Consider the following 22,470-nt stretch of genomic DNA (forward strand, 5'->3'; position numbering starts at 1 on the left):
TCTATTTCTGTTTTAAATTTATGTAATGATGTAGCTTCTGTAGCTTTTTGGGGCAGCATATTCCATGGACCTACCACCCTCTGAGTGAAGTAGTTCCTCCTCATCTCAGTTTTGAAAGAGCAGCCCCTTATTCTAAGACTATGCCCCCTAGTTCTAGTTTCACCCATCATCGGGAACATCTTCCCCGCATCCACCCGATCTAACCCCTTCACAATCTTATATGTTTCAATAAGATCGCCTCTCATTCTTCTGAACTCCAATGAGTAGAGTCCCAATCTACTCAACCTCTCCTCATATGTCCATCCCCTCATCCCCGGGATTAACTGAGTGAACCTTCTTTGTACTGACTCGAGAGCAAGTATGTCCTTTCTTAAGTATGGACACCAAAACTGTACGCAGTATTCCAGGTGCGGTCTCACCAATACCTTGTACAACTGAAGCAATACCTCCCTATTTTTATATTCTATCCCCCTAGCAATGAAAGCCAACATTCCATTGGCCTTCTTAATTACTTGCTGCACCTGCATACTAACCTTTTGAGTTTCGTGCACCAGGACCCCCAGATCCCTTTGTACTCCAGTACTTTCCAGTTTCTTGCCATTAAGATAATAACTTGCTCTACTATTTTTCCTGCCAAAGTGCATAACCTCACACTTTCCAGTATTGTATTCCATCTGCCAAATCTCTGCCCATTTACTTAGCCTGTCTATGTCCCCTTGCAGGTTTTTTATGTCCTCCTCACTCACTACTTTCCCTCCCATCTTAGTATCATCTGCAAACTTTGATATGTTACACTCGGTCCCCTCCTCCAAATCGTTAATATAGATTGTAAAGAGTTGGGGACCCAGCACTGACCCCTGCGGAACACCACTAGTTACTGATTGCCAGTCTGAGAATGAACCATTTATCCCAACTCTCTGCCTTCTGTTAGATAGCCAATCCTCTATCCATGCCAGAATATTACCCCCAATCACGTGATTTTTTATCTTAAGCAATAATCTTTTGTGTGGCACCTTGTCAAATGCCTTTTGGAAGTCTAAATACACTACGTCCACTGGTTCCCCTTTATCCACCCTATATGTTACTTCCTCAAAGAACTCCAGCAAATTTGTCAAACATGACTTCCCCTTCATAAAACCATGCTGACTTTGTCCTATTAAATTATGATTATCCAAATGTCCTGTTACTGTCTCCTTAATAATGGACTCCAAAATTTTACCTACCACAGATGTTAGGCTAACCAGTCTATAGTTTCCAGCCTTCTGTCTACTGCCCTTTTTAAATAAGGGTGTTACATTTGCAGTTTTCCAGTCTGCCGGGACCTTTGCCGAGTCCAGGGAGTTTTGGAAAATTATTACCAATGCATCCACAATCCCTACCGCCACTTCCCTCAAGACCCTAGGATGTAAGCCATCAGGTCCAGGTGATTTATCTGCCTTGAGTCCCATTATTTTACCGAGTACCACTTCCTTAGTGATTTTGATCGTGTTTAGCTCCTCCCCCCCTTTAGCCCCCTGTTTGTCCAGTGTTGGGATATTCTTAGTGTCTTCTACTGTAAAGACTGATGTAAAATATTCATTCAGTGTTTTTGCCATCTCCATATTTCTCACCATTAATTTCCCGGTCTCATCCTCTAAGGGACCAACATTTACTTTAGCCACCCTTTTTCTTTTTATATAACTATAAAAACTTTTGCTGTCTGTTTTTATATTTTTTGCTAATTTACTTTCATAATCTATCTTCCCTTTCTTAATCAATCTTTTTGTTATTTTTTGCTGTCTTTTAAAGTTTTCCCAATCCTCTATCCTCCCACTAGATTTGGCTACCTTATATGCCCTTGTTTTTAGTCGAATACTATCCTTAATTTCTTTACTTAGCCATGGATGGCTGTCTTTTCTTTTACACCCTTTTCTTCTCAGTGGAATATATATTTTTTGGAAGTTGTAAAATAACTCCTTAAATGTACACCACTGATCATGTATCGTCTTACCCTTTAATCTATTTTCCCAATCCACTCTACTCAATTCCGCTCTCATACCTTCATAGTCTCCTTTATTCAAGCTTAGCACGCTTGTTTGAGATCCAACCTTCTCACCCTCTAATTGAATATGGAATTTAACCTTGATTAAAAGGATTTTTATTCAGAGAGGGATTTGGTAGATTGGTCAAAGGGAGGGGAATTTGTAATGAATGGGTAGGAAAGTGCTCCCATCTCAGGAGAAGGTGTCTCGATTCAGGCCAGGCGGATGCCTCTTGCAGCTTTCAAGGCCCTTTGTGGTTCCTGCTTGTTCTCTGGCTCTGATTCTTGTCCTCCTCTCTCAACTCCTCCACAAGATTTTCTATTTGCTTTTCCTCTTGTTGGACTTCGCTGTTCATTGCCAAGTTATGGAGACAGCAACAGACAACAGTGATATGGGAGACCTTGGCTAGATAGAACAGCACTGCACCCTCGGAACAGTCAAGACAATGAAACTGTTTCTGTAAGATTCCAATTGAATGCTGAATGATGACCTTAATGTAGAATGAGCCTCATAATAGCAGTGTACACTTGCTGTATTAGTATTCCTTGGTGCGGGGTGGGGCGAGGTGGTGGGGGGGAGCGGGTGGGGTGGCATCAACCAGGGTGTATGGGGTTTCCCCAAGCGATAGCCCTTAACAACAGAAGGATCCTCAAAGATACCAGGAAGTGTGGAGTGCCTCATGATGAATCATAATTCGATGGCAATGGTCACAATCTACCTGGCATTGATGGAATAGAACCCCTTGGGAGTCATGTATGAGAAGCATCTTCCTGCAGGAATTCCAAGAGCCACATTTGGTTCCATCCACTACTGCCTGCACTCTGGGGAAACATACTATGCTGAAAATGCCAAGGGGACCTGGCCTTTTGCTGTTGAGAGAAGGGGAAGCTGATGGACTGCTCCACCCTCTTCAAAATTGAATTTGTGACCAGTGTTATCCACCTATGAAAAACAAATTGGCTCACATAACCAGGAAGGAGCCAGATGCAAATGCATTGAGGGCAGCTGGAACCTTGACTTCCATACATAGAGCGGTACCTAGCTGCGAACCTAGGTGATGGTCTTCATTTAGCTGGACACATTGTTCCCTCACCAATTCTTTGGGGAATCTCAGGCGATTCAGCCACTCCTCCTGGGTTGGGTTCTCAAATCTTCTCTGCTACCTGTACAGTGTTTTTTTGGGGGTATGGATGAATTTAAGACCTCTGCCTTCTTTAGTACCTTCTCTCCCCATCACCTGTCTCATTTGCTTCTTCCTCCTCTAAGTATGCTAAGTATAAGGCTATTCCAAATGGTACACTCATTTATTTCTACTGAAGGGTTGCAGAGTAAACTAAACCATCTCTCTCAGTTCCAGGAACACCAGTCCAGCCTTTACAGACACTTTCAGACACAGCAACATGCATTGGAAAGCAAGTTGCTAAAATTTCAGCACTTATGAGAGTCTAAGGGCTGGATTTTCATTCAGAAGTCGGGAAGGAGGCGGGACTAGAACTTTCGGGTTGTAGTCCCGTCTCCATCGAGATGCGGCCAATCCACGCAATTTTAACTTGATTGACCTTGTTGAGCCCGCCCAGCGGGTTCAGCAGGCCAATTAAGGGCCACCTGGCAACAGGTGACGTCACAGACTGAAATTTCATCTGTCAAGACGTGTTGACAGATGAAATATCAATGTTTCACAGCTGTTTGAAGCTGTTAAACATTGACAGTCTTACTTGTAACCTGAGTCCTTCTACGCAGACTCAGTTAGAAATCTCGCTGGCACTGAAAGCTGCAGGCTGTCACTTTTGACAGCTCGCGGCCATTCTGCTTTCTGTGCTGGCTGAATGATGGACTCCCGAAACCCAGAGGAAGGAAGGCTGTAAAGGTAAGTACAGGTAATTTAAACTTCTTTACACGCTTTAGACGCACCAAACACATTTACCTTTGCACTCATGCACCCATCACTCACCTGAACACCGACATCTCGACCCCTCCAAGTCCTTCAACCCGACGGCCCGACTCCTCTAACTTGGCGTGGTTTGGAGCCGTCGGGAATCCCACACGACAACCTTCAAAATAGGGATTAGGCTAAAAACTGCCTGTTAACTACCTGTTAACAGGCAGTTAATTGGCACTAATCCCTTCCCGCCTCGGGTCGGCGGGTCCCAGTGCGGGGCGGGTACCCGCCTCCTTTGAAACTTACATGGAGGTGGGTTTTGGGCGGGATGGTGTTAGGACCCCCGAATTCGGGATTTTAGCCCCCCACATGCCTAAAAGCCTGCCTCGCGGCACACTGAAAATCAACCCCTAACACTCTGACCCTTTAACACATCAAGCATCAGAAGTCCAGCAGTAGCACCAGGTCTTTATGTGGGGGATATGCATTTGATGTGCACCTGGTGCCATTCGTGGAAAACCGTGTGTAGAGCCCACTTACATTCATTTGGAGTCAGGTGCAAACACCAGAAAAGCCATAGCGATAGACAATGTGCCGTGCTCTTCAAGAAAAAAAAATATAGCAAAGGGTTAGCACCCATTATTTGGTGATATTTGGGAGCTGGGCAGATTTTTAACATAAATTCACAGCTGCCGGAACTTTGTGCTTCTCAATAGGTTAGATGAATGAAAGTTAAACACCCCAAAGAAACTCAATATAAGTCCTTCAGACTGAAGTACATGTATGCTTTAATTACATTCATTTTAAAAAAGCGCTGTTGATTTTTTTAATGAAATTATTTTTTCATTCTGCAGCTGAAAAATATGTGTTGTAATGACTTCAAAATATTATTCTATTGTAATAGTCAAAATGTATTAATGCAACTTGTCATGGTTGTGTTCTTCACAGAGGAGTAGTCTGGCATTAGACCAGGATACAACAAATGGTATTAGCAAATATACATAAAAGAGGTCTGAGTGCCCAAGTCACCTCTTTAAACATACTAGGGTGATTAATAAATAAAGTGAATGAAAGTAAGATGCTAAACATTTTTGTCAAACAAATACTTGTTTTATATATTTTAATGAATTAAGGAGTCACAATTGTAGTCAAAGAGTTAATTTAGCAGCTAAGCAAACAATTGATTGCACAAAATTGTTCTTGTTAACTGGTGTACTGAGTAAGGTAGGAAGAAACTTTCCCAGATTTAATCGTACTTTCCAGTAGCACTGCTTTCGATTACAGAAGCATTCCTTTTATTCAGTCATGTGCCTGCAAGCGCAGCTATCCTGGTGTGGAACGGAGTACGGAAACACTAATTTTAGAATGCAGAATAGCACTCAGAAGGGTGCAGAGAAACTACAGCTCTTTTGAGAAATGAAGAGACAGATTGGTACATTTGTGTCACAATTGAAAGTAATTAGTTAAGGTTTGAGGAAAGGCTTGCGTCGATCATCAAAGCCAGCCAATGGGGTTGCATTGTGTAGCAGCTGTTCTTCGACTGTGCAATTCCACCTCTAGAGCACAGTCCTAGTATTGTATATGAAATGGTTGGTAGTGTCACACATGCAGCTTTACAGAGCTGGTAAGCAGTTCAAATACGGTTCAGGTCTTTCATCCTGGTAAGTGATGTTGTTACTTCTCTGTACTTGCATGATTCTGTTTTACAGAATCAAAATCAATAATGGCTCATCACTGAGGTTATTTTACTAAGAAAAAAACATTATTTAAAGTGTTTTTCTAAGTTCAAATGCATCTTTTAGAGCATAATAACTAATAAACTGTTTTCATAGTATGCCCATTTTCATGGGATTATGTTTTTTTAATTCAAGCATGCTGTAAGCAAACACAGCAACATTTAGATTACAAAGGTTTAAAATCAAAGACTTCCTTTCTTTTGTTTTTATCTTCTCGTTTTTGTGCCGGCTGTGAAATCTGAGTTCATGATTGGTTGTGTTATTGGAGAGTATCCCGGCAGATCAAAGGGGAATTTAATTAATGGATCATTTTATTGCAGTTTATAGTGAAACATTTATATCCGCTTTTAGTGATTTCTTTATTGTGTAGAAGACAATAAATTTTATATATCTGTGTCTGACCAGAAGAACAAGAGTACAAGGGGCTGTTAAGGTAACTGAATGGAAAGCTACCTTGAGGGAGTCTTGTATTTTTTCTAGTGTAAGAGCAGTTATTAAGTGTTGTTTTTCCTTGTTGAAAGCAGTAACATAGATCTTTTGATGGAACACAATTACAGTTTTTATGTACAGTCCTATTGTGGCTTACTGAGTATTCACTTTTTTATAAGTAAATTAATGAAACATTGCATTACACAGGTGAATTAGTTATTGCATCTCCTAGTGGCTGGAGATCTGCTCGAATCACCCCCCCCTCCCAATGCAATGAGTTTTATTTAGTGTTTTTATGTATAGGCTGTGAATACTACCACTAAGAGGCAACAGAAGTCTTTCTGATTAAGACCTTTTACAACATGTCCACTGAAAAAGTGATAAATTCGATGAGCTGCCTGTGTGAACCAGAGAGATTCAAGAGCGCATTTAGCTGACACTCACAAGCAGACGTGCTGTGCTGGAGAAGAAAAAAAACAGCATTTTCCCCTTTAACAAACAATGTCAAGTGTATTGTTACTGGAATAATCCTTAATGGTTTACTGTTGTACGTAAGTATTAGGTTAAGCAGCACCTCTAGCTCATCAGCTGCCATCAATTATATTACTTCTAGATCACTGCATGCTTTGAGGCACACTCTCAATCCTGTAAAGGAGATGTTTCTGAGATTAATTATCATAAGCAGACACACAAAATACGTGTCAGTAGAAGGCAGCATTTCCTTAATCTCTGGGTCAAAACACATTAGATATTACAGTACTTGATAAAGTATCAGTTTAATGCTTTGCTTATAAATGACATCAACAGTGAAGAAGGTGCATCTGAAGAAGAGAACATGATTAACACACTTCATTTTGATTGGACTACTACAAATTCACTGCAGTATAACATGTTTGTGGCAAACAGCAACTCTTTTAAATCTCAGCAAGAATTTGGAGTAAATTATCATGTAGGCAGTCCAACTGGTAGTTGACTCTGACTATTCCAGGGGAAAAAAAGTTAAATTCAGCATGTTTTTTGGGGCAGGGGAAGGAGTCGCCTGCTTCTAAAATGAGTTTCAAAAATGAGCTGTTAAGGAGCATTTACTCAGTGCACCAAAACGTCTTTTGTATTATCATATTATTGTCAGGCTTCCTTATAACTTTCAACAACATAGCCTGACAATTGTCGATACATGTGATGCAAAGGATGATCTGTGTTATTTTGTAAGGTGTGGAGGAGAAAGGTCTCTGATATAGTAAAGCAAGTTTCCCTGTCTATTATATAGTTTTCAATGAAAGGCAATGGAGCAGTTTTAATATTTTAAACTTGCATTGGCATAATTCTAATGCATGGATATTGACAATTCACTGCACATACACCGGTGATGTGTGTTGTTTAATATGTTTTTGCTTTGTGTTTACTGCATGTAAATAAGGCTCTGGGAGGAAACCACAGTACTAACTGAGCCAGCAAATTGTGTAAAATTTGGGATGAACAGCAGACAATTATAGCAGCCACAGGAAAGACCGTTCCTCCCCATATGTAAATTATGTTTTTTAGGCATCAGATTAAATGTTGGCTTTGTTCATAATTAGTATCTCTAGTCTTCCCAGGTACAGGCATGGAGATAGTGCTTAAAGTTTAGAAAACTTGTGGTTAATATATTTGTGGGTGGTATATATGGTGGTACTCAATGGCAGTGAAACTCTTTTACTGTCAACTTAAAAAATATGAAATATTGAGAGCTACAATGACGGGCTCCTCAAGCCAGGAGACACATTGCTATATTAAATTGTGACAAAAACAAGCCCTGCCAATATTGCCCCCCCAAAAATCATAGAGGGTGAAATTGATCTGAGACGTCCATTGAAGTCAATGCAAAAGAAAATCAGACGAGGTATAAAACAGGCTGCTGACCGCCCAAGATCAATTTCACCCCCATACAGTGGCACACAATCCAATTACATAGACAGAACAGGAGATTAAAATAAACTCGCTGCCTTTTGTGTGAATCAAACCTGGGCTCTATACTGATTCATTCTGTATTTTTCAACTTTGTTCATATTCAGTGTGACACCTAGTGCCAAAATCACCACCTCACATTTGAAAATATACTGTCCTTAGAAAGATTTTTTTTTCCCAGAAGCATTGGAAACATGCTGCCAATGTGCAGGAGTTCGCACAATCACTATTATTTCTTTCTTGTAATCTATTAACACAGGAAGATTCAGCAGCTACTCGGACACTGCTTGACACTAGCTCTGCACAATAACTTTTATCATGCTATTTGCATCAGTCCAACTTCTTGCCCTCCGACAACACCCATCCGCAGCATACACATTGTAATACAAGTTACATCACTTTATAATACAATCCAGCTAAAAGTAATTCTGCTACAGGACACAATACAAAATACAACATAGAACATATCGTAAGGAGTTAACATTAGCAAATCTTTGGCAACAGACTTTCACCACAATGTTGATGGAACACAGTGTGCAGTCTACATTTCTTTAAGAATCTTTAGCTGATTGAACGTACCATACAAAATGTTATTATGTTGCAAGTTAAAGTACATGTTCTCTTTGGTGTTGGAATCGGGCCCGGTGTTTCTGCAGTGTTAATATAATGTGACCTTCCTCTTTGTTGAGGGATATTTCCTTAAAACATTGAAAAGGTGATGAGATTGGAAACTGCTGCCTACAATCATGCTTTGGTGCTGGAGATGCATACAAACTCCTCTGCACTGCAGCTGATTTCCTGCCTATTGAATTATGCAGTCGGAGCTGGTCAAATAGCAGCTCTGCCTTCACATTGTTACCTATCAGGAATGTAATCTCTGAGGCAGTTCATCAGCAATTCCAGAAAAAAATAGCCAAATGTGGCCAAACTGATCTCTTGATTTCTGTAATATTTTACAGTTAGTGTACAATATTATCTGCAATCTATTTCAGTTTATATGAATGAAATCTCATTGACAATAAATGCAGCTTAAAGTACAGTACAACTAAAAGCAATCTGAAGGGGAGCTATTGGCTTAGTATTCAGATTATCCATGTTGCCAGAGTAAATACATGTTTAATGATATTCAGGTCAGAACAGAATAGCGAAATGCAGACATCCAATTAGAGGCCGGGCTAATAAAAAGCAAAGCCACTGGGGGAGTGCTCACAATTTGAGAGCAACATGAAGCTGAATTGCTCACTTTTGTTTGCAGTTTCTGTTCTCTGTTTGCTTGAGAACTAATGGGATTTAAAATGTTTTTTTCTGACTTATGATTATCTGCTGTACCAGACTGTGTTTAATTCATCATTCAAGGAAAGCAGCAGATGGTCTTATATGGATATTGCTGTAAGTAGTGCATTGCTATTGTTGGTATCTTTTCATTGAAAAAAGCAGTTTCTCTTTTTTCCACCGTTGAGGGTTTTACATATCACAAGAAACATTTTCATTACTTCGGAGTAACAAAGTATTGATTTCTTCCTCTATCTTCTCTTCTTCTGCTGTCATAACACTAAAGGCTTATTACAATACAATTCGCTTAAAACTCTGGGGATAAGTATTGTTAAAGTGGTGTAGGATGAGGCTCATTAAACAGTATTTTCTTCAGTATAATGCATTATGGCTGGCTTAAATAAGTTTCAGACTGATAATTATTGCTTATTCGGTGTTGTGACTAAACGTCTAGTGTGTCTGAAATGAACTTCTAATTTCTTTAGGTCGTAGCCTCGTCTGTAAACTGAGGAGATTTCAATTCCTTTGGGGCAAGGGCTTGATGGGCTGACTCCACTTTATTCTTCCTGTGGGCCGTCATTACTGAATTATTGCTAGTTGGGTGCAGCAGATGCTCTGTAGGATTCTACTGTTGATTGAACTGTAATGGCCATGACAGCAGGGAAGGTCGGTATGACAGGGATCAATGGATGGACCAGATGAAATATGTACAGTTACTTGATATCTAATGTACTGTATGATGATTTGTAGCAGTAAATGTTAATTTCCCCTTAATTTCCAGTAACGTTTCTCTACCCAACCTCTTCCATTTTTGTAATCTGCAGAAAATACATTTTATCAATTGCGGCTTGAACCTTGTCAACGAAACTAGTTAATTAGACAGCGTTTCATCTTGGACTGTGACAGGCCAGTTTGGATCAAATTTGAATTAGTTGCTTGACACTCACTTTTTAGATGAACTGAAAGCAGATTTTAAATGAAATTCTCTTTACTTGGGTCTACATGACAATTTTGCCCCTTATATGTTCAAATGTATTCAAACATATAGAAACAACCTACCCACAATAAAACCATACATACGTAGATGTTGCACGATCAACCAATGGGATAATACTCAGATACAATTTTCAGTAGAAATATTTTAATTCCATACATGGGCAAAATTGAATGTTTTCACCTTTTAATTGCAGTATTCCACTTGGTACAGTATATAGTAGTTATGTTCGGCCTGGACTAATGATGTAGAGAAGGTTGAAATAATTTTGACTTTGTGTGATAGTGTAAAACGGGTGATAGCAAATTGGCAGCCCGTTTTACATCTCTCCAGATTATAAAAATTGGGAGAAATGTAAAACAGGTTGCCAATTCTCTATCGTCCGTGTTACACTATTGCACAGTCAAAATTACCCCTTAAGAGTTTGAATCCATGGCAGTTTGCGAATAATCTGGAAATAATAAGCTACTATGTAGCTGTCGGATTGTTGTAAAAATGCAACTGGTTCGCTAATGTCCTTTTTCTAGGGAAAGAAACCTGTCGTCCGTACCCTATTTGGCCTATATGTGACCTCAGTCCTACACCAACGTGCTTAACTCTTAACTGCCCTCTGAAGTGGCCTAGCAAGCCACTCAGTTGTATCTAAACCACACCACCTACTTAAGAGCAACCAGGAATGGGCAATAAATGTCAGCTTTGCCAGCGACGGTCACATCCCAAGAATGCATTTAAAAAAAATGAATTTGTAGGCTAATGAAGGTCCCTCTGAACAACTAGCAATGACACCTTTTGATTTCTGCAGTATTTTCTGATTTTTTAATTTAAACTTTTTAAAATTATTTATTCCTGGTTATACCCAAGTTGTAAACAGCACATCAAGGAACATTTGGATGTAATATTTAGTCAACAGATAATTTTTCACCTACAATTAGTCAGTCATGTTCATTCATATATTTAAAAAAACCCAGCCAAAACAGAGACAAAGGGATATGATTGTTATTGGGTGGATGAGCACCTCCCTCTCCATCTAGACTATAAACTTACTTTTCCATATAAATGACTGGTGATAGACATTCCAGCTGCTTGCCATTCCTCTCATGTTTTCAATTCTTGCACATATTGCTGCTTGCTGCTGTTGTAATCAAATGTACAGTTTGTATGTCTCCGTTATAAAAGATATGTCTCATTCAAATTTTTGTTTCCCTCCAGCCAGTATTGTGCAAACCAGGAGCCAAATTAAATGGAGCAAGTTCATTTCACATTATTTATGACTGCTGGAGTAAAAGGGAATATGGCAGTGTTAATTATTACTAGATCACAGGATAAGTACGAATGAAGGCAGCTGTTCAACGCATCTTAGTTCACAACCAGAAATACCCTAATGTCCCTCCATTGCAGCATACAATTGATTCTTAAATAACTGTAGGGTTTTTACCTCTCCCACGCTATCTAAAAATCCATTCCATGCACTAATCATTTTTTTCTGGGAAGAACTTCTTGATATCATTCCTAAATTTGCCTTTGTTTCCTTGTCCTACTTACACAATTTAAAGTAATTTTTTACATTGACTTTTTCATGCCATTGTCTATTTTATACACTTGTATAAGACCCCTGTTACTAGGGATCAGCCTATTGGCTCTGCATTGCCTCCAATGTGTGACTGTCTCCCTTGCGTCTCAGTGACCAAAATGGGACACAGTACTTAAGCTGTGGCCTGACTAGTGCATTATTCAGTTTGATTATGATTTTTGTCTGTCTTATTCTACTATTTAGTCTATGCAGTTCAACATTGTACTGGCTTTGTTGATTGCTTTTCTGCATTGGGTGGACATGTTTAGTGTCAAGTTTACTAAGACGCTTAGGTCTTGTTCAACTTTAGCCGTAGCTATTTCAACGGAGTACACGTCCCCCATTTTTCCTTCCTACATGTAGTACCTTGTATGTGTCTGCATTAAACTAAACCTGGCAATTTTCTGTCCCAAAACATATATTGCCCAACTTATTCTGTAATTTCTTAGCTGACTCCTTCGAGTTCATTCCTCTTTAATTTGGTGTTTTCTGTAAATTTCTCCAATTTGCATTGAATTGTTGAATCCAAGTTATTGATGGAATTAGAAACAGTAGTGGTCCCAACACCAATCCTTGGGGCACCCTGTTTAGCATCTCCCACCACCCTGACATAATTCTAATAAGTACCTGTTGCTTTCTATCCTTCAGCCAACTTCTTATTCAACTTCAAGATTTCCCCATAGTCCTCAAAGCTTTCATGTAGAACTTTTGTTAAATGCCTTTTGGAAGAATAGTTACACCAGAGTGTTTTACAGTGGACTTGGGATGTAATGCCCTTAGAGGTCAAGGCGATTGGTTAGACAGGATCTCTCCCTTCTGAATTCATGTTGATTGCTGTTTAATATGTTATTATTGTACAGATAATCCTCAAGTTTGCTCCTGATAATTGAATCCATTTTTTAACACCGGATTAAAGTGAGACTAGGATGTCTGTAATTGCCTGTGTCTATTTTGCTGCCTTTTTTGAAAATGGGCATCACATTGGCCTGCTTCCAATCTCCTGGCATCTCCCTTGCATCTCATGACTCTCTCATAATGATTATCAATGTCTTGCAAATCTCCTCATCTCCTCTCTAGTTTCTCTTAGCACTCAGGAGTAAGTGCCATCTATCCCTGGAAATGTATTGGTTTTGAGCCCTTTTAGCCTGTATAGGACTTCAATCTCTTATATATCAAAGTCATTCATTTTGTCTAGGTTATCTCTGTTTGGAATACTTGGAGGAAGTAATCAATCTGGAATACTTGGAGGAAGTAATCAATCAGGATGTTTACTATCTCATGCTCTTCTATTTCCAACCTATTAATAACTTTTACCTCTTCTCGCCTCTTCCCTCCCTACCCTCTTATTGTTTTAGTATTGAAACAATGAGGGTAATTTGCACCTAATCTGCCCAGTGGGAAACTGATGGGATCAGATCAGCCATCTGTTTTACACTGCCTGATTTTACTTCCCTATGTGTCAGCTGTGGCTCAGTTGGTAGCACCGTCTCCTCTGAGTCAGAAGGTTGTGGGTTCAAGTTCCACTCCAGGGACTTGAGCACATAAAGCTAGGCTGACACTCCAGTGCAGTGCTGAGGGAGTGCGGCACTGTCGGAGGTGCCGTCTTTCAGATGAGACGTTAAACCAAGGCCCCGTCTGCTCTCTCAAGTGAACGTAAAAGATCCCATGGCACTATTTTGAAGAAGAGCAGGGGAGTTATCCCTGGTGTCCTGGCCAATATTTATCCCTCAATCAACATAACAAAAACAGATTCTCTGGTCATTATCGCATTGCTGTTTGTGGGAGCTTGCTGTGTGCAAATTGGCTGCCGCGTTTCCCACATTACAACAGTGACTACACTCCGAAAAGTATTTCATTGGCTGTAAAGCGCTTTGAGACATCCGGTGGTCGTGAAAGGCGCTATATAAATGCAAGTCTTTCTTTCTTTCTTTCTTTCTTTCTTTCTTTCCTTCTTTCCTTCCTTCCTTCCTTCCTTCCTTCCTTCCTTCCTCACTGTTGAAGGTGCTGTCTTTCGGCTGAGACGCTAAACCTAGTCTGCCCTCTTGGGTGGATGTAAAAGATCCCATGGCACCATTCAAAGAAGAACAGGGGAGTACTCCCTGGTGTCCTGACCAATATTTATCCCTCAACCACCATCATTAAAACAGATTATCTGGTCATTATCTCTTTGCTGTTTATGGAAGCTTGCTGTGCACAAATTGGCTGCCACGTTTCCCACATTACAACAGTGACTACGCTTCAAAAGTACTTAATTGGCTGTAAAGTGCTTTGGGACATTTAATGTCAGGAAAGGAGCTATATAAATGCAAGTTGTTTCTTTCTATCTGCCCTCGTAAGTTCTTGTACCATTCGCTCTGATGGTACAATCCTTCCCTTAAGATTTTCAATCCACTATCTTTTTACTTTTCTGGTATATTCTTGTTTGTAAACATCCTAGTACACACATACCTCAAAGCCTTAATATTAATTCTGATTTTTTTTCAGTTGCTGCCTTTTAAGTTTATTTCTCTCGGTTAGCCCCTTTTTGATTTCTTTCTCTTGGGTGCTCACTTAATGGTAATTCTAAATTATACTGCTTTCATGTGTGCTCCTACGCTCACTTTTACATTTTACTTCACTTCGGTCCTCTCCCTTTCAATTATAATTCTTTCTTGTTTTCTCCCATACTCCCTCTTATATTTAACTCCATTGAATGCTCCCTTTTAACTTTTGCATTCCTCCGGTGCTACCCTTTTTAAAGTCTACTTCTATTCAGCGTTGCTTTTTAAAAGTTCCTCAGACTAGTGGTCTCCTTTTAATTATCCACGCCAGTTTTGGGTCTCAGCTGAACTTCCACAATCTCTGGAGGGCCTGTGAGAGTGCTGATCTCCTACATCACCACTTTTTAAAAGATATACAGTTACAGGTGACTTTACTTCGATTACTTGCTGATCTTGATGCAGCTCATTGACCACGATTCCTTCTTTGGCTGTGGTTGGATCTTCATTGACTGCACCTCCATCTTTGTGGCTATACTTACAGAATCACAGGAGCCTTTTCAAGCATCTGCCACACTGGTCAACCAGAATTGAGATTTGAGTCTCTGGTTTATAATATAGAGAATAAAGAATCACACTCTAGTAGAACAGCCATGGCAATGTTCATGATCATCATTCAAAGATTGTGCTTTGGGGACTTGAATTCTGGCAGTTGGGCTTTTTCTGTGGATGTAGATCTTTGCCATGTTAGTGGCTACTCTCAGTTACAGTGGTAGCAAGGATACAATGACCTGTATACTATTCTTTTAAATTTAACTTTATTGATTATCTACAGAGAAACTATTATGAAAAAGAACCTTTTTTTTTACTCCATTCTTTAATCTGTTTACACATTCCAGTATTCTGGCATCCTAGGATAACATTCCTTCATCCGCTAATCTTAGCAAAATGGTAGACATGAGGAAAGTGTGGCAGGATGTCCAAGAAAGTGACAGTATTTCACAATTGCATGATTAATTTTATCCTTTGTCTTTTAATGCCTTCATTAAAGTTTTTACTTGAAAGCTTCAACCTCTCCCAAAAACCTTTGACTTGATATTCTTGTCCAGAGCTGTGATGCTGTGGTTGTGCAGTCTAAACATGTGCAATGTATTCGGAGGGAGCCATGTATAACAGAAAGGTGAAAAGATGTGAACATTGTTGATCAGAAAGCTTAAGGAAAGGGTTGTGGCTTTGGGGTGGAAGGTACAAGAACTTACAAGAGCAGATAAATGTGAAGGATATTCAAAGGTGACTGCACAGTACTCGCCTCGGTAAGTGAGTCCGCACAAGTCAGTGATATGGTCCAACTAGCAACCTACAATGAATTATCAGGGCTTGGAACTGGAAATGAGTATAACCAGGAACATGGTAGCCAGGAAATGGTTAATTTTTGAGAGAAACAAAGGAAATGGGGATACTAGATGAACTAAGGTTGGTAAAAGTAGAAAGAAGGGTATCAAGCCAGTCAGCTGTAGTAATTAAATATTTTTCTGTATTTCTGCTAAAAAGTTTATTAAAGTTGAAGAGCTAGAAGACAAATTTTTAAATCTTTATTGAGGTAAAATTTATATATTTTAAACAGAGATGCCTTGTGTTTTTAAACATAGGGTGTGTGTGTGTAAAATGGCAGACTACTGACTACGCACCTGTTGTCCATTTTGTTTTATGTTCCATAAACATCAGTAAGTGCATTAAGCTAAGAGAAGGACAGTGTTTTTTTCATTGCAATGAGTTTATTTTTCAGAAAGAAGACTTTAATTTTGAAGCAAACAACCTTTTAATAATTTTGCTTATTACCTGTATTTTATTGACAGAAAATGTAAACATTCTAATTGCTAACTGCTATCAGTCAGAGACAGACATACAAATTTCAAACAGAAGAATTGAATTTTGAAAGCTCTAATTACTGTCTGTGTTTTGTCAATGGTGTGTCATTAGAATGTTTACATTTTCTTAAAGCTGTGAGAGAGAGGGAGAAAGAGAGATAGACAGAGATACACATCTTGGAGCTAATCCTAAACAGAAACTTCAATTTTTACAGTGATTGCTTAGAAAGTCAGAAACCAGTGCTGCCATACCTGGGATTTCTTCCCTACCTCGACTAATACTGCTAGGTTCGTATACTGTCCCTCCCCTCACTGCTGACCGATACCAGGATTCCACTAATGAGCTAAACCTAACATTTAACCCCCATTTGCACCAAACTTCAGCTCCACCATTTATTGCTCTGCCAAGCCCCAGGTTCTCCTTCCACAGTGATACCAGATCAAAGATTGCCCATGCATCCAAACTCCAGTAGCCTCACTGAAGTGCTGTCAAACTTAAGGACCATTCCACAAAGCCTAGTACTGCCCTCCTTGCTACCAAAGTTCAGAACTGTCCCCAGGTTCAGCTAAATCCCATTCCCTTTCCTCAGTGTTGCTAAATGCCAGGGCCCTGGAAGTCCATGCTATTTTTGGCATTTCTGGGGCTCAAAATCAGGACAACTGACTTGACGAGTTAGCAAATTGGGGCTGAAGCTACTGGCACTTTTTTTTACCCTAAAACTGAAGGGTCAACATTTTCAAATGCGATTTGGTCATTCTTATGATCTGCCATATTAAACTGAGGACCAGTAGCACTGCAGCCCTGAATTTCCTGTATTTATGCTTAGACTGTACGGGGTAAGTTTGAATGAGAAATATAAGACACAACTGTTGTCAGGATCAGCTGAGACTAGCACAAGTTAGGAGCTTTTGAGCCCAAAGATTGCTGAAATGAGTAATGATTACTGCAGCTAGGAATGACTTTTTGGTGTAATTCTTTGGCATTGAGCCTAGACTGCTTTGCTTCTGACTGCCTGTGGGAGTGTGAGATCACCAGGAGATCACTGTAATCTTTGCTGTTTAACACAGTCTACCTTTGTCACCACTGCCTTAACTTCTTTCTCCACCTTCAAATAAAGGACAAATCCTTCAATTATGCTCCATGCCTCGAACATCACAATACATCAGATCAGACAGGTACGGTAGCCTAGTGGTTATGCTTCTGGACTAGAAATCCAGAGGCCTGGACTAATGATTTGGGGTTGGGACATAAGTTCAAATCCCACCACGGTAGCTGGGGAATTTAAATACAGTTAATTAAATAGAAAAATCTGGAATTTAAAGTTAGTATCAATAACGGTGACGGATTGTTGTAAAAACCCATCTGGTTCACTAATGTCCTATTAGGGAAGGAAATCTGCCACCCTTACCTGGTCTGGCCTATATGTGACTCTAGACCCACAGCAATGTGGTTGACTCTTAACTGCCCTCTGAAATGGCCTAGCAAGTCACACATCACCACCTCAAGCGCAATTAGGGATGGGCAATAAATGCTGGCCTTGTCAGTGATGCCCACATCCCATGAACACATTTAAAAAAATCTCTTTGCTCCAACATGACTTTGCCAATAATAATCAATTTCCAATGGGCCCCGGATCTGGGTCCTCACAAATCAGCGGGATGGCTTGTCTAACAGCAGCTATGAAATCCTGAAAGGCCTAAAAGATAAAAGTCTGCACCCCCAGCTTCCAGAGTCTGAAAGCCAATATGCAAGGTGTGGCTTAACCTTTTCCCTGCTGCCATCTTTGTTTCCATGGAGGAGGAAGCACTGACTGGTTCCAAGCCACTTTTGAGATGGGGGCTGCTGCAGATTCCAAAGAAGCCACATGCTTCATTGATCCCTGCAGTGAGGAAGAAGCTTCCTTGATATTGCTGCAAATGAGACCTGTGGACTCCAGAGTTGCACCTGCTGCACATCCTCAGAGCTTGTACGTGTTCCTTGAACAGGTGATTATGGTGCGTTCCACAACTCTAAAACCATGGGCAGCCTTTTCGTCAACCTCTGCTGGGAACAACAACTTGCCATTTATATAGTGCCTTTAATGTAGAAAAATGTTCCAAGGCGCTTCACAGAGCTGTAAAGAAGGAGGTATTAATATGCATGAACAAATGCTTAGTCAAAGAGATGGGTCGTAAGAAGGGTCTTAAAGGAGGACGGTGAAGGGGCAGAAGGTTTGAGAGAGGAATTGCCAGATTGTGGGCCTTGATTACTGAAGGCATGGCTGCCAATGTTGGTATGAAGGGAGGGAGGAGGCACAAGAAGTTGGAGTTGGAGGAATGAAGAGTTGGGGTGGGGGGGGGTGGGTGGTCATAGGGCTGAGGGAAATTAGAGGTAGGGAGGGGTGAAGCCATGAAGGAATTTAATGCAGTATAGGATACGGGGAGCAGAATTTTGGATGTGTTGAAGTTTATGAAGAATGAAAGATGGGAGGCTGGCTAGAAAAGCATTGTAATAGTGAATTCATGATGGTACACATTCTCACCCACCCCACTTCTTGGCTTCCCTTGTACTCTGTAAATCACCTGGTTCCACATCCTAATTAACACTATATCTAATTTCCCCCAGGTGAAGTATCTGAGCTGGTTTGTGGGAGTAAAAAGTCAAGTGATTGAGGGGTTCATGACAGAGAAACAATAGGCAGGTACTCATGTGTTGATTTTTCCTCCACATCCTCTTCCTCTTCAATATCATCCTCCTTGGCATTGTCTTCCTCATAATCCACAAGGAAGAATTTCCTTCTCTCCTGTTCCTTCTCCACCCCATCATTTGGCCCCAGTTGCTGTGATGGATCTGCAGGAAAACAAGAAGAAGAACAACTTGCATTTATATAGCATCACTAATGCAGTAAAGCATCCAAAGGCGCTTCACGGGAGCGATTATCAAACAAAATTTGATGCCAAGCCACGTAAGGAGATATTAGGACAGGTGACCAAAAGCTTGGTCAAAGGGTAGGTTTTAAGGAATGTCTTAATGGAGAAGAGAGAGGTAGCGACGTGGAGAGGTTTAGGGATGGAATTCCAGAGTTTGGGGCCTAGGCAGCAGATGGCAATGATGGAGCGTTTAAAATCGGGGACACGCAAGAGGCCAGAGATCTCTAAACATTATAGGGCTTGAGGAGGTCACAGAGATAGGGAATGGTGAAGCCATGGAGGGATTTGAAAACCAGGATGAGAATTTTAAAATTGAGGTGTTGCCGGACCGGGAGCCAATGTCGGCAAGCGAGCACAGCGGTGATGGGTGAACGAGACTTGGTGCGAGTTATGATATGGGCAGAATAGTTTTGAATGAGCTCAACTTTATGGAGTGTGGAAGATGAGAGGCTGACCATCTCCAACAAGCGAGACTCTAACCATCTCCCCTTGACATTCAATGGCATTACCATCGCTGAATCCCCCACTATCAACATCCTGGGGGTTACCATTGATCAGAAACTGAACTGGACCAGCCATATAAATACTGTGGCTACAAGAGCAGGCCAGAGGCTGGGAATTCTGCGGCGACTGTCTCACTTCCTGACTCCCCAAAGCCTTTCCACCATCTACAAGGCACAAGTCAGGAGTGTGATGGAATACTCTCCACTTGCCTGGATGAGTGCAGCTCCAACAACACTCAAGAAGCTCAACACCATTCAGGATAAAGCAGCCCGCTTGATTGGCACTCCATCCACCACCTTCAACATTCACTCCCTCCACCACCGGCGCACTGTGGCTGCAGTGTGTGCCATCTACAAGATGCACTGCAGCAACTCGCCAAAGCTCCTTCAACAGCACCTTCCAAACCCGCGACCTCTACCACTTAGAAGGACAAGGGCAGCAGACGCATGGGAACATCACCACCTACAAGTTCCCCTCCAAGCCACACACCATCCTGACTTGGACCTGTATCGCCGTTCCTTCAGTGTCGCTGGGCCAAAATCCTGGAACTCCCCTCCTAACAGCATTGTGGGTGTACCTACACCATATGGACTGCAGCGGTTCAAGAAGGCGGCTCACCACCATCTTCTCAAGGGCAATTAGGGATGGGCACTAAATGCAGGCCTAGCCAGCGACGCCCACATCCCATCAATGAATTTAAAAAAAAGAGCATTGGAGTAGTCAAGTGTAGCTGTAACAAAGGCATGGATGAGGGTTTCAGCAGCAGATGAGCTGAGACAAGGGCAGAGATGGGTAATGTTACTTGCAGTCCTTTTTCTTGACTGGCCTTTAAATGTTTTCTCCAAAGTTATTCATTACACCGCTGGATTATCAAATTCTCTGACCATTATTATAGTGCTAAAGTGCTGCTTGAGGATTGTTAAAGGCTTGTGACAGCTGCTAATAAAATTAAATTCTCTCAAACTGCATGTGAAAGGCACATGTTTCCTCGATTTTTTTATTAATGTTAACAAAGAACATGCTTTTCCCACCTTTGTTTGTGAAAACAGGAATTCCCACCTCCATGTCAGGAAAGTTCACTTGTATTCATGATCAGAGATTTTCTAACACAGCAAGTACCCTGGGAACCATGAGAAAAGCCTTAATCGTCTTTCCTTAATCGGCTATGGGCCCCGACAACATCCCTTTCGTTTTCATTAAAGGGATGGGGATTATTTTATAGTCCCGCCATGAAACAGAAGTAGCTAACTATCTTGCACACCGCAAATTAGATAAAACAAATTACTGACATAGTAATACTTTAAATGGAACATTTGTTTACCCACCTTTGTCTGACTTTCATCAGTACTTGACCTAAAGTAAACAGAAGTTCACCTAGTTTAAAAGTCTAGGATTGCAATTTAATATTCAGATAATTAGAATGAATCATGGCAATATAACACCAGAAAAGAACAATTAAAATGACTGAGTTTTGCACTTTACAAGTACAGCAAATGCCAGCTGAGCATTCAGCTTCGGCCTCTAACCTACACTTCGAAAGTACTTCATTGGCAAAAGCACTTTGGGACGTCCTGAGGTCATGAAAAACGCAATATAATGCAAGAGTTTCTTTCCTTTTTCTCTCTCTTTCTTTCTCTCTCTTTCTCTGTCTTGTGCTCTCTCTTTCTTTCTTTCGCTTTCTCTCTCTCTCTTTCTAATTCAATTGTCAAAGTGGAGGAAAGGCTTATGCATATATTTTTTCTGAATCTATGTGGACCTAAAAAGGTTGACCAGAATGTGTCTTGGGACATTCTAAGAATAAGTTTAAGATGGAAGGACTGTTGTCATTGCTTCTTCTGTGTTTGCAATCATTGCGCAATAGATACAACAAAGGCTATGGGCCCCGACAACATCCCAGCTGTCGTGCTAAAAGCCTGTCCTCCAGAACTAGCCACTCCTCTAGCCAAGCTGTCCCAGTATAGCTTCAACACTGGCATCCAACCGCAAAGACAAAAATTGTCCAGGTATGCCCAGTCCACAAAAAGCAGTTCAAATCCAATCTGGCCAATTGCCGCTTCATCCGCCTACCCTCAATCATCAGCAAAGTGATGGAAGGTGTCATCAACAGCGCTATCAAGTGGCCCTTGCTCACCAACAACCTGCTCACCGATGCTCAGTTTCGGTTCCACCAGTACCATTTGGTTCCAGACCGCATTACAGCTTTGGTTCAAGCATGGACAAAAGAGCTGAATTCTATAGGTGAGCTGGGAGTGACATCAAGGCAGCATTCGACTGAGTGTGACACCAAGGAGCCCTAGTAAAACTGAAGTCAATGGGGGTCAGAGGAAAATCTCTCCACTGGCCGGAGTCATACCTAGCACAAAGGAAGATGCTTTTGATTGTTGGAGGCCAATCATCTCAACCCAAGGACATCGGCGTGCCCCAGGCCCAACTATCTTCAGCTGCTTCAAGGAACTTCCCTCTATCATAAGGTCAGAAGTGGGGATGTTTGCTGATTGCATAGTGTCCAGTTCTATTCGCAGTTCCTCAGATAATGAAGCAATCCATGTCCACATGCAGAAAAACCTGGACAACATCAAGGCTTGGGCTGATAAGTCACAGTATCGTTCACACCACACAAGTACCAGACAATGACCATCTCCAATAAGAGAGAGTTTAACCACCTTCCCTTGATATTCATTGGCATTACCATCACCGAATCCCCCACTATCAACATTCTGGGGGTCACCATTGCCCAAAAACCCAACTGGACCAGCCACACAAATACTGAGGCTGCAAGAGCAGGTCAGAGGCTGGGTATACTGCGGTGAGTGTCTCACCTCCTGACTTCCCAAAGCCTTTCCACCATCTACAAGGCTCAAGTCAG

The 22,470-nt window shown here is 41.0% G+C and overlaps 1 protein-coding gene across 2 annotated transcripts in view; it reads left to right on the forward strand.

The window, feature by feature from the left end:
* The first annotated feature begins 5,488 nt into the window (after positions 1-5,488).
* The window catches only part of thsd7ba (thrombospondin, type I, domain containing 7Ba), a 1,218,118-nt gene continuing 1,201,136 nt past the window's right edge, over positions 5,489-22,470 (forward strand). For both annotated transcript variants that reach the window (XM_085986643.1, XM_085986644.1), the window contains exon 1: positions 5,489-5,561. The gene's annotated coding sequence lies outside the window, so the exon portion shown is untranslated. The remainder of the gene's footprint in view (positions 5,562-22,470) is intronic.

This window comes from Somniosus microcephalus, chromosome 4, assembly GCF_052327205.1.
Source record: "Somniosus microcephalus isolate GS21.2 chromosome 4, FLI_Smic_1.0, whole genome shotgun sequence".
Classification (NCBI taxonomy): domain Eukaryota; kingdom Metazoa; phylum Chordata; class Chondrichthyes; order Squaliformes; family Somniosidae; genus Somniosus; species Somniosus microcephalus.